The 12,021-nt window shown below is 54.6% G+C and overlaps 1 protein-coding gene across 1 annotated transcript in view; it reads left to right on the top strand.

Annotated features, from left to right (window-relative positions):
* The first annotated feature begins 681 nt into the window (after positions 1 to 681).
* TMLHE (trimethyllysine hydroxylase, epsilon) overlaps positions 682 to 12,021 on the top strand; it is a 94,139-nt gene continuing 82,799 nt past the window's right edge. The window contains exon 1 of the mRNA XM_056808901.1: positions 682 to 961. The gene's annotated coding sequence lies outside the window, so the exon portion shown is untranslated. The remainder of the gene's footprint in view (positions 962 to 12,021) is intronic.

Raw genomic sequence — 12,021 nt, 5'->3', positions numbered from 1 at the left:
GAATGGGATCAGGGCGGCCCTGCTTCGTGGCAGTCGGGGCCTTGGAAAGGGAGCCAAGGGGAAAGCTGGACACCAACACAGAAGGCTAAAGACGCCAGACTACCTTGAAACGTCCCGCTCAGGTAACTCAGGCAAGGCATTTCCCCTTCCTGGGCCTCACTTTCCTCCTCTGTATAATGGAGCCTCTCTTGAGAGCCCCTGCCAGCTCTCCACAGAATCCTAGGACGTGCTTGCCCTGCCGGAGCCTAAAAGGGCCCAGAAATGCCCCGAGATTCGGAGAAACCCTTGGTCTGGAGCTAGTGGAAGTGGTGGGCAAACCTCGGGTCCCATCCCGCCTCGCCTCTGAAGCTTACTGGCTCTGGGAGCCTGTCAGTCCGCCCCATGGCCTCAGTTTCCGAACGTGGAAAGTGCTTGGCGAAACTTGTGCTCGAAAGGTGGGGAAGGCCAAAAAAGCCCAAAGGGCAGGGGAAATGGATCCTGCAATCTGAGCTGTCTCAGGGTCCTCCCTCCCTCCCTCTCCCTCTCAGGGGTCTGTGGGCTTCTGCTCACAGGGCCCGCCCTCCAGTTCTCGGCCCCCTCCCCCTGCCCAGCCTCCCCACCCCGTCCTCCAGCCCCCCCACCCCCACCCCCCAGCCATCCGGCGCGCGCAGAGCTGCCATTCCCTAGTGTTAGCGCAGTGCCAGCACAGCACGGCGGGGAGGGGAGGGGGGGTGGGGGGCGCGGTGCTGCCCGGGCCTGGCAGGCTCCACGTGGCGGACCGACCCCCTCCAGCGGGCCCCCTTAGGCCATCTCCTCTCCCCCTCCTAGGCCCCGGGGAGCCCAAGAAGGGCAACTTCTTCGTAGTGGCCGGAAAGAGCTGGGTGGGGGCGGGGCCGAAGCCTCGAGCCGCCATCCCCTCCCCCTTACCCTGCCCTCCCCCTCCCGTCGGTGCCCTGGGGGCCGCCCGCCGCCTCCCGCGCAGGTGGGTGCAGACCGCAGACAGGGTGGGCGCGGGGCGGGGCTGGGGGGCTGCCGTGGGGGGCTCGGGGTTGGGAGGGGGCGTCTGCCCCTCCTTCTGGGCCAGCACGGGGGAGGGGTGGTGCTGCCCGCCAGCGCGGAGCAAGAAGGGGCGGGGGCGCCCCTGGCCAGCTTGCCGGCCTGCTGCAAGCATTGGCCTTGGGCCGCCGCGGGACCCCGGGCTCGGGTTGGGAACGCGAGCGCCGGGGTTATCGACTTTAAGCCCATGGTTTCCCAGCCGAGGGGACCCAGGGCCGAGCAGGCCGAGGCATGGCAGGGCACAAAGGGCGGGCAGGAGGCTCGGTCCGCACCTCCGTCGCAGGTTCGCTCGAGCGGCGGCAGCAGCCCTCACCTCCGGCCCCAGGTGTGCATCCCGAGCTCTTATCGGCCAGGACCTGCTGCCTCCCGCAGGAAAGGCTGTCTGCGCTCCTCTGAGTGACCCGGAGCCGGCCGGCCTAGCGAGCTGCCCAGGCCGGGTCCGCTTCCCGCTCTCCGCGGCCCCCCCCCCCCCCCCCCCCCCCCCCCCCCCCGTCTCCCCTCTGACTGACGCGGCCGACTCTCCCCCGTCGGAGCCAAAGGAGGGATCCCCGAGTCTGGGCACTTGGGGGGCTCTGGACCCGTCCCCCAGCCGTGCTGGGCAGAGCTCGTGCCCACCGTGCGGCTGCTGGCGCCGGGCTAGACGCAGAGCAGCTGGCCATGACATGGGCACTGTACCCCCAGAGCTGGGGAGCCACAGGAGGGTGGGGCGTGCTCCAGAAAGGGAGAAGCAGAAGCAAAGCCTAGACGGCCACATAGAGGAGAGGGCCGGCTCCCCTGAAAGAGAGGGAGCAGAAGGAGCGCTCCTTGGTCCCGCCAGCCTGGCCCACCTGCCATTGCCGGGAGGAGGCTCCCCCTGTGGACAGGCCTCTCTCTGCCAGCCCAGAGGCTCTTCCATGAAGTGGGTACCACTGGGGATGGGCCCTTCCCTTCCCCAGCGGTGCCTTGGGGTGTGCCGGGCCACCAGACAGCCATTTCCTCTCTGCACTTTCGCCTTGGCTCTTGGGTTTGGTAGCCAACTGAGGCCAGAGTGGCGGCACTTGGGAGCCCTCGCCGGTTTTAGAGCTCAGGGCTTGGGGAGGGTTGGAGCTGGGGCTGGGAGCCAAGCCTGGGAGCCCGCGGTGCCCGCTCTGGTGAGAGGCTTAGGGAGCTGGCTTCCCAGGGCACCCCAGGCAGACACGCAGAGAGCAGCGAAAGCAGCTTCTGGAGGACCTGGCCCAAGAGATTCCAGTCACTTCCAGCCCACCTCATTCTGGCTCTGGGCTCAGGGCAAGAGGAAGCCTGGCAGTGGGGGCCTGCCCTAGCCTTCAGCTCCCTCTGTCTCCCCCCCCAGGCCCTGAGGTCCATTCAGGAGAGAATGGCATCATTCATTTCAGAGGCCACATTCTCATGTGATAGCTCATGGAGTTCGCTCGACTGAGACTCGAACCCTCCACCTTTGTGGTCCAGGACCAGTTGTTCATGAATCAGCTTGCCATGAGCCAGGCCCCATTCCTACTTTCGCTCCCATTTTTCAATGGCTCCCAGCCAGTGGAGCAGTGAGGAATTTGGGGCTGGAGTCGGGCTGGCTGAGATGTGGCCTCCCAGCATTTCCTGTTTAGCTAGACAGGATGATGGAGAGGTCTAAACCCCAAGATGTGGCTCCATTGGAGCACTGTTGTTGAGGCCGCCCTCAGAGCTCTTACCTCTTCCCACTGATTTCCCTCTGTGGGCCCCCAAGTCAGCAGAGTTATGCTGGAGCTCAGGCCCATGGCTCCTTCTTGCACCCTCCAAAACCCGAGGCCTGGGCTGGGGGCGGAATCCTAGAGATGGCCCTTCTAGCCTGGAAAGAGTGCAGGACAAGAAGCCTGGGCATCTCCAGCTGAGCCCCGAAGGCCCTCCTGTCCGAAATGCCCACTTTGGACTATCTGGCCTGGAAAGGCCTTTTCAGTGAGAAATCTCGGACCCTGGACAGTCCACTCGGCCTGTGAAATGATTGATGGAGGGGAAGGGCCCCCCCCCCCACGTCATCCAATCTGCAGCTATGCAGAGGCAGTTATTATGGGAGCTCCCCAGAGAGTCACCGACAAGGAGCCCCCAAATCCCTTTTCTCCTTTCTCTTCTAGCCCCCTCTTGGCCTCCCTCTGCCCTGATCTGCCCATTCCGAGCCCCCTGACCTGGGTGATGTTTCAGCCCTAGCCTTTCCTACAAGCTGCCCTGGCTGGGATTCTGGTCCCAGCAGCCAATAGCTCTCAGACCCTCCCCTTGGCATCCCTTCTCCCACTACCAGCCTCATCTTGTGAAACTCTCACCCACCCTGTTGCAGTAGCCTTCCAGTAGAAGTTCCGATCCAGCCTCCCTGCCAGTTTGGACCATATCAGTGCTCCTGCCACACACACACACACACACACACACACACACACACACACACACACACGCTCCCTCCTCTGCCCCTCTGGCTGCCCATTGCCCCCTAAAGGAAGCCTCATACTCCTTGATTCTGTCTGAATCATCAACATGGTGAGAAATAAACCCACCCTGACCTCGTGCTCCCTTTTCATGTATAAAGGGAACTGGGGGTCTTGGTTTGGCTGCAGGTTCCCCCAACTCTCAGCCAGGCTCCAGGGCTTTCCTGGAAAACAGTAGCAAGACTGTATTGAGCCTTGGAATGAAACTGCATTGACTCTGTGGAGAAGTTGCAGCTCCAAAACACATGGAAGCCATTCCTTGTCCCAAGGGGAAGGCATGAGTTGCCCCCAGCACAGTGTGGATCAGCAATGGCTTCTCCAGCCAGGGAAGGACAGAGCAGACCCAGCCCAGCCCGAGAAGGGGGAAGCCTCGCCTTGCCTCGCCTCGCCTCTCCCCTCCGACTGCAGTTGGGGACAAGAGGAGCACCCTTGGGAGTGAGACAGTTACCTCTCCTGGAATCCACTAGGGACGGACGTTGCTGCTGTGGGAAAGAGAGGGCCTCTTGGGAAACGGGCTCAGAGAGCATCCGTCCCCCAGGGCCTGCTTACCTGCCAGCCATAGAGGCTAGATGTGCCTGACTGAGAGCAGGTTAGCAAGTTCCCTTGGAGCCCTCCCAGGCTGAGGCAGCAGGGGGGAGGGAGGGAGGGAGGCGGGTGTCAGAGACTTGTCTCTTGGGGAGGGTTGAGCCTTCTTTAAAGCCAGGGAAGAGGTCGATAACATCAGTCACTCCCCTTCTTTCTCATGGCTGGAGGTTCCGAGGAATCTCCTTGTTTCCATCAGATTTCTTCCTGTTCCAGTTTGCTCAGCAAATGTTTCTTCTTTGTACCCACGAGTCAGATAGCTGGGCAGAAGGGCATTATCGAAAATCCTTGTATCTTCTTCAAGGTCCAGGACATCCATTTTCCTGGGGAAGGAGGAGAGCTTTGGAGGGACACAGGGTAGACTATGTTCTGCCAGCTTCTGCCTTTAGAATCACAGAGTGACCTTGGCAAGGTTTGGGTGAGCCGCCTCTTCGAAAGGCGCTTGTGCTCCTTGGTGAAGTTTGACCAACAGTTGTTACTGCACGCAGCACCCTTCTGAAGTGTTGTGGTCAGGCACAATGTAGCCACCCTGATGAGGTAGGAGGGAAGCAGGAGTTCTTCCCAAAGTCCTGCCACCACCATTGCGGGGCGTTCGCTCTAGCTCTTCTGTCTCACTGCTCCCACACACGTGCCCGGGACCCGTTTAGTTCTCCAACGTGGCTGTGACTTGTGTCAGTCTTTTGTGAGTGTTCCAGTAAGCAGCCTAGACTGCCACTTGAGGCCCATTGGCACAAGGGAGGACTTCCCAACAATTGGAGCTGGCCCAAGGAGGGTGGTTGGCCTTCGGAGGTGACCTCATTCAGGTGTGGGTTGGCCCGGATGCCTCGGTGGTCTTCTAACTCTGCCATCCTGTCATTCTGTAATATGTGCCAGGCGTTGGAGATGGTCATGTTTGTTTCACACTGACGCAGCCCTCTCTTCCATATTTGCATATTGCTTTGGTCATGTGGGTTCTGATGCCCAGAATGCCCTTCCTCTCTCATTCTCCATTGCCATTTCAGCCATCCTTCAAGGCCTAGCCCAAACGCCACCACTTCCACCAAGCCATCTTTGACTTCCTGGTTCTGCTCCTCATCACCTTTCCTCTGGCCTACTTCAGTACCCTTCTAACTGTCTTCCCTGCCTCAAATCTCTCCCTGTTTTAGTCCATCCTTCCCTCCACTGCCAGGGCCATTTTTCTGAAGAATTACAAATTCACCACATTTCAAAACTGTTTCAAGATTTGTCGCTCCTGCACTCGGTGAACTATGCTGGCCGCTCCCTCCAGGACCCAATCCAGACTCCTCTATTTGACCTTTATAAAGCCCTTCGTGACCTGGCTCCCTGGTGCTGCCTACCCATTCTGCTCACTCTTGCCTTTCCTCCACGCACTCTAGCCGGCAGCACCACTGGCTATCTCTAGGCCTTTGCATTGGCTGTGCCCCGTGTCTGGAATGCTCTGCAGCTACCCTTCTTGGGCTTTCCTGGACATTCAGCTCATGGGCCCTCCCCTATGGGAAGCGTTGATTGTCCAGTCCTTCCCGAGGCACATTCCACACACCCCGTAGATGTTTTGCATTTTGTTGTTCTTTGGTCACCTCAGTCATGTCTGATTCTGCCACTCGGATTGGGGTGTTCTTGGGAGAGATACTGGGCCGGGCTGCTACTTCCTTCTCCAGCTCATTTGACAGAGGTGGAACTGAGGCAGACAGGTTAAGTGATTTGCCCAGTGTCACAGGGCTAGGAAGGGCCCGAGGCTGGATTTGAACTCAGGAAGGGTCTTTCTGACTCCAGACCCAGCCTCTCTCCACTGCTGCACCACCTTGCTGCCCTATGCTTTGGGGAGCCCTGTTTGTGCACATGCTATTAGAAGACAGACCTCTTGTGGACAGGGGCCTTTTGTCCTCTGTATCCCTAGCACTTGGCACTGGGCCTGGGCAGAATAAATAGCTAATGAATGCTTGTGACCAACGGCCTCTTGAAGCCGAGACCCGAATTCTGACTTGGGCTTTGTGGCCATCGGACGGTCTCTTGACAGCTCAGAGCCCTTGGTTCTTCCTCTGCAAAATGGGGGCAATGCTATTTGCATTTCTGGCCCTGTCCACTTGAAGCACTCTAGGGGGTGCTGAAGGAGGACGAACGATTTCAGTGTGATAGGGAACTCCCAGGATGCCACCGCTTAGGAACAGTGTTGCCGTCCCCTGCTCTGCATCTCTCAGGGAGCCGCCCAGGATGCCCAGAGCTTGCAAGCTCAGCCGTTGTTTTTTGAGCTTGGGAACAGTGGAGCAGTCAGGATGATAGCTAACAGTTGCTACCTGATCATCACCCTTTTACTGATAAGGAAACTGAGGCTTCCAGCAGTGAAGAGACTCATCAGTGGGCAGGCAGTCAGTGAATATTTGTTAAGGGCCTACTTCATGTCAGACAGGGCTCACCAAAGCTAGTCCCCGCTCTTGATTGGGGAAACTATACCCTAAAGGAAGCTAGAAGGGTGGGATGATTCGGGTGGGGACACCCTGAGGGTCCCAGAAGTCCCAAAGAAGGTATCCAGGTGAAAACAGGAAATGCTCTGATCCAGGCGCCTTCCTTAAACACTGATTATGACTTTCCGAAGTGTCTGAGGCAGGTGGGTCTTCTGGCTCCAGCTCCTTTTAGGAAGCTGACTTTCTGCATATGTCCTATGTCCCCTGAGCTTGTGCTACCCCACTAATCCCCACTTCTTAGTGGAATGAAGACTTCCCAGAAACGACTTGCCTTGTAGTAACTGTTTTTAGTAGATGACGTGTCATGTCCCGGGCAGAAGTGCCCCATCTCAACTCAGGCATTCTGAGTGAGGACAGCCTGGGGACAGTCGGAGGCCTTAAACCGCCCACGTCAAGACAGTCAGCCCTCGAGGCTGTGCTGCTCTTGGCAGGTGCTGTCAGTCCATGTTCCTCGCAAGTGGCTTGCAGGCCAAGCCAAGCTATTCAGCCCTGTTGCCCAAAGTGGTACAGTGGAAAGAGGTGCTTTACTGGGGTGTGGCTCCTATGTGGGCTACAGCTTCTCGGAGCCACAGGTGAGAACTGAGTGCTGGGGGGATGCGGTTCTCTTCAAAAAGGGACAAACAACAACGGCGGGAGGAGAATGGAACTGGGAGCTCAATGACAAGGGTTCAAATCCTCACTCTGCCATTTATCATTCTCTGTATGAGTGACTGTGGAGAAGCCCTTCCCCTTTACTGTGCTGCAGTTCTTCCATCTGTCAAATGAGCATGGCTGAACTAGGTGGCACTTTGAAAAAACAGAGTGCTTGCATTTTGTCAGAGAGTCAATGGGGAGCCGTCATGAGTTTTGTGAGCTGGGGAGAGGCAGGGTCACCCTGACGCTGTAGTAACAAAGTGCGGATTAGACGGGGGTGAGACTTGAAATAGGATGAGGCTTCCCAAACCTGCGAGAAGCCACAAGGTAGAAAGATAGAGGAAGGATAGAATTTTGGATACCGCGAGGGGCGTGGCGGAGCCAAGTTAGAGATATGAGGTGGCAGAAATGAGTCAGAAACCAGGCCTTATTAATATTAATGGAGCCACAGCAAAACTCCGATCAATGGACTACTCAGAAGGCTTATTCCATCCAAAGATCCAGATTCAGTACCACACAGGTCGGAGAGATGATAGAGAAAAGAAAGTGCCTGGCCGAAGGCCAGGACCCAGGTGAGAGAGATAGAGAAGGAAAGGAATTAAAGATGGAGCTTGGCCAGAGGCCAAGCTCCAGCAAGGACAGGCATCAGTGAGAGCTGAGATCCAAGAGAGGGCGGAGATTGCTGTGGCTGCTTTTAATGTCTTTGATATGCAAATATACACGATACATAGGGATGGTTATCATTGGTTAATGACAAGGTATAGGTGTGGTTTCTCTTAGCCAGGTGAACACAAAGAAACCTGTTTTCCCGCTTAACCTGGGGGAAGCTGGGGGTCAAGGGTCAGAGGCTTTCCTAGCCATGCGCAAGACTGAGCATGCTCTCTTCTAAGCCACTCTGTACATACTAACTGTTTCCCTTGCCCATAGCTAGGGGTGGACTTCTACATAGGAAAACCAACTGGGGACTATCGTGATAACCCAGGCAAGAGGTGACGAGTTCTTGATGGGGCTATGAGTGAAGAGAAGAGTATGAACGAGATCCATGTTGTCAGTTGTTCTGGTCACGTCAGATTCCTTTTGACCCTGGTTGGGGTTTTCTTGGCAGTTATACCAGATGGTTTGCCATTTCTTTCTCCAGCTCATTTTACAGAAGGGAAATGGAGGCAAAGAGGATGAAATGACTCAGCCCGAGTCACATAGCTAGGAAAGTCTGAGGCCAGATTTGAATTCGTGAAGGTGTGTCTTCTGAACTCCAGAGCCAGTGTTCTACCCGCTGTGCCACCTCGCTGCCTGACGACTAGATGGTTTCTAAGGCCTCTTCACACTCTTGCTCTGGGGTCCAAGAGACTATAAGGAATGAGTAACCACGTTCTGTGGGAGGTCCCCCAACCCCTAGGTTTACTGGCTTGTATCTCCGCCACCTCAATTTTTGCCTTGGCAGCATTTGCTCAAAGTGGAGCAGGAGAAGAGGGGAGCAGACATGGCTGCCCAGGCTGAGGAGGACGAGTCCAAGGGCCTGGTGTGGCTAATAAGTGGAGCGTGCAGACTTTTGGCCATTGGTTATGGATTGGGGAATGGCTCTTACTCCTTCATACGTTGCTATCACTTCCTCGGAGACTTCTGATGCCAGAATGGCTTATGTATTCCTGTTCTAGCTGTTTCCTTTGTAGTCCATTTGCAGGGTTTTGAACTTTGAGAACTTTGATAGAATTCAATGAGTCTGTTTTGTCTTCCTCGATCTAGAGTTTCATCTTCCTGAAAGACAACCTTCTTTTCTGTCTTTCCATTTCTATTTGGGTCAGTGGGTTAGCCCCAGTACGATTGCCAATGTGTGTGTGTGGGGAAGGGGGCAGCAAATAGAGAGGCACTGAAGGAGTGTCCAAATGAGGAAAAGAGAACCAAAGAAAGGCTGGGGAAGTCCAGTGGAGCCTTCAGTGGAGGCCAGCTAGAAAACAGTGTGGAAAGCCTGCTGTCCTTGCTAGAGATTCCAGGCAGCCCCTGTGGCATCCTATCCTTTCTCTCCATGGAAATGCTCATTTCTTTGGATGTTGATTAAGTTTGGGAGAAGAAGGAAGGCAAGGAGGGAGGGAGGAAGAAGAACAGTGGGAAGGAAGAAGAAGTAAATAGAACTGGCCCCCTGTTGGCCTGAGGAGGGCTCCCTTTGGCCTTTGTATTCACCCTCACTTTCTTCTAGGAATAGCAGAAAGTGTTCGGTGACTTTCTCGAAACTGGCACTGAGGCTGAGAAGTCACCAGACACCCAGAGGACAGACTTGATCTCACCTGACAGTGGAGATAATGGTCACGTCTTACTGTGAGCCGTGGCTCGCAGGGCTAGAGCTGGGGGGGATAGATCCAGGGGCAGGAAGTGCCATTGAAGGTTGGCATCCCAGATCTCTCCCTTCCCTATCCCTTCGGCAAAGATATGCTGGCTGCTGTTGGGTGCTCTGGGCTGCACCCCCAAAATGCAAAGGCAAAAGGGGGAGAGTCCTTGCCCCCAAGGAGCTGACTTTTTATCGGAGGAGGCCATGTGCCCATATAGAGGCATGTACAGAACATGTGTGCACAATAAGTAAGTCGTTTGGAGAGACATTGGTTGGGGGGCCAGCAAAGGCTTCCTGGAGAAGGTGGAGTGGGAGCCAAGTTTAGAGAAAGGGGCAACGGGAGGGAGCCCTGGCAAAGGCAGAGGTTTCAGAGTGGAAAGAAAGAAAAGTGACCAGTTGTTTGATAGAATGATAGCATGTGTGTGAAGGGAGTAATGTGGAACAAGGCTTCAAAGACAAAACCAGATTGTGAAAGGCTTAAACGCCAAATCAAGGAGTCTCTATTTGAGCCTGGGGGATGATAGGGAGCCACTGGAGTTTATTGAGCAAGAGAATTACACAGTCAAATCTCTGCTTTACCAAGGCACTTTGGCAATTGTGTGGATAATGGTTTCCATTGGGGAGATTCTTGAGACAAGGAGACCAATAAAAAGGCATTGCAGAGGGCAGCTGGGTGGCTCAGTGGATAGAGAGACAGGACATCCTAGGTTCCAATCTGGCCTCGGACACTTCTAGCTGTGTGACCCTGGACAAGTCACTTGACCCCCATTGCCTAGCCCTGACCACTCTTCGGCTTTGGAATCAATACACAGTTTTTTTAAAGGCATTGCAAAATAATAAAAAATTAAAATAAAGAAGAGAGAGAGATTATATAGATATGTAGATATAGATATCAGAAGAGAGAGATTGTGTTTGAATATTATGATGTTTCTTGGTGGGTTATAGAGATATCTTCCTAAGAAATATAGCTTTTTGTACCCTTAGAAATTATTGAGCACCTCAGAAGAGTGAGAACATTTTACATTGTTCCAAATAAATGTACTGTTACTCTCACAAAAAAAGGCATTGCAGATAGTCCAGGGGAGTATCAGTACAAATGGAGAGCAGGAGATATATGGGCAAAGTATTGTGAAGGTAGAAACTGGCAAACCTGGCTCCTGATTGGATACAAGGTGTAGATGAGGACAGAGTAAGGGATGTGGAAACGTGGCAGTGCCCTCAACAGAAACAGGGGGGTTGGGAAAGGCTTGGGGGCCTGGGGGGTACTTTTGTTCTAGACAAGTTGAGTATTGCTGCACACTCGGCACAAATGAGGTTTGGAATGGTCAGTAGGCTTTTGGTGGTGTGGGATTGCGGCCTAAACCTGGGGATGGCTGTAAACCAGTAAGTCATCTGCATGAGAAGAAAAAGAAAGAAGGTCTAGACAGGGCCTTCGTAACACCCAGAGTGCCAGTGAAGGGTCAGATAGGCCAGAGCAATGTTGGGAAAAGACAGAGTGGACAGAATATTAAGAGAGAGGAGAGGAGAGCAAGTGGAGGCACGTGGAGGCAAGGAGCTTGTTCTAGGAGTGGACCGACCAAGGGAGGAGAAAGAGAAGACAAAAGCTTGACGGGTGGAAGGCTCTATTCAGGTGGTTCTTTGTTTTTGTGTGTGTGTAGGATTGAGTGGAAATGGGGCCAATGAACAAGCTGTCTACACTCGTTCCCACTCCTTTCTCAGCTCCTCTTGATCCTGACTACTACATCTCTCAAGCGAAATGGTTCTCTGCAAGGTTATCAATGGCCTCTCGGTTGCCAGTTCCAGGGCAGATCTTTTCCCCATTCTCATCCTTCTTGCCCTTTCATCAACACCGTTGACCCTCCTTTCTTCCTGAAGATCCTCTCCCCACCAGGTTGTGGTGCCCCTGTTCTCTCTTGGTTCTGCCCAGACGTTCCTTCTCGGTCTTCTTTGCTAAAGCATCCTCCATCGACTTCCTCCTCAGTGTGGATGTACCTCAAGGCTCCACTTTTGCTACATTCGCCAATGGATTCAGATCAATCATCCCTCTACAGATGAGTCCCAGATGTAACTATGTAGCCCTCGCCTCCTCTCTCCTGAGCTCTAGTCCTGAACCACCAACTGCCTGGAGATTCCGTAGGCATCTCAAACTCTGTGTGTCCCAACGAGAACTTCTCTTCTCTCCCTCCTTCCCTAGATCCTCCTCTCTTCAGGACTTCCCCTTGCTGTCTCTCACTTCACACAAGTATAGATTCCACCTTTGTGCCGTCTGGCTCTCAGATCCTTTCGCTTCTGCCCACTCGCATGGTCAACACTCATCATCTTCCCATCTCAAGTCTCTTTCCTTTCCACACAGTTGCCAGTGTGATGTCTCTAAAGCACAGTGCAGCCCATTTCATGGGCCTGCTAAAAATAACCCCAACAAGTCCTTATTGTCACAAGAATAGGGCCCAAACTCCTGTTTGCCCTTTGGGTGCAGCCTCCCTTTCCCAGATAGAGAGATGAAAGAAGCCTTGGAGAATAGCCTCCCTCCTTGGTACAGGAG

This window comes from Monodelphis domestica, chromosome X, assembly GCF_027887165.1.
Source record: "Monodelphis domestica isolate mMonDom1 chromosome X, mMonDom1.pri, whole genome shotgun sequence".
In the NCBI taxonomy this organism is placed as follows: domain Eukaryota; kingdom Metazoa; phylum Chordata; class Mammalia; order Didelphimorphia; family Didelphidae; genus Monodelphis; species Monodelphis domestica.
Note: the sequence above shows the minus strand (reverse complement) of the source record. Positions and strands in the feature narration are given on the sequence as shown.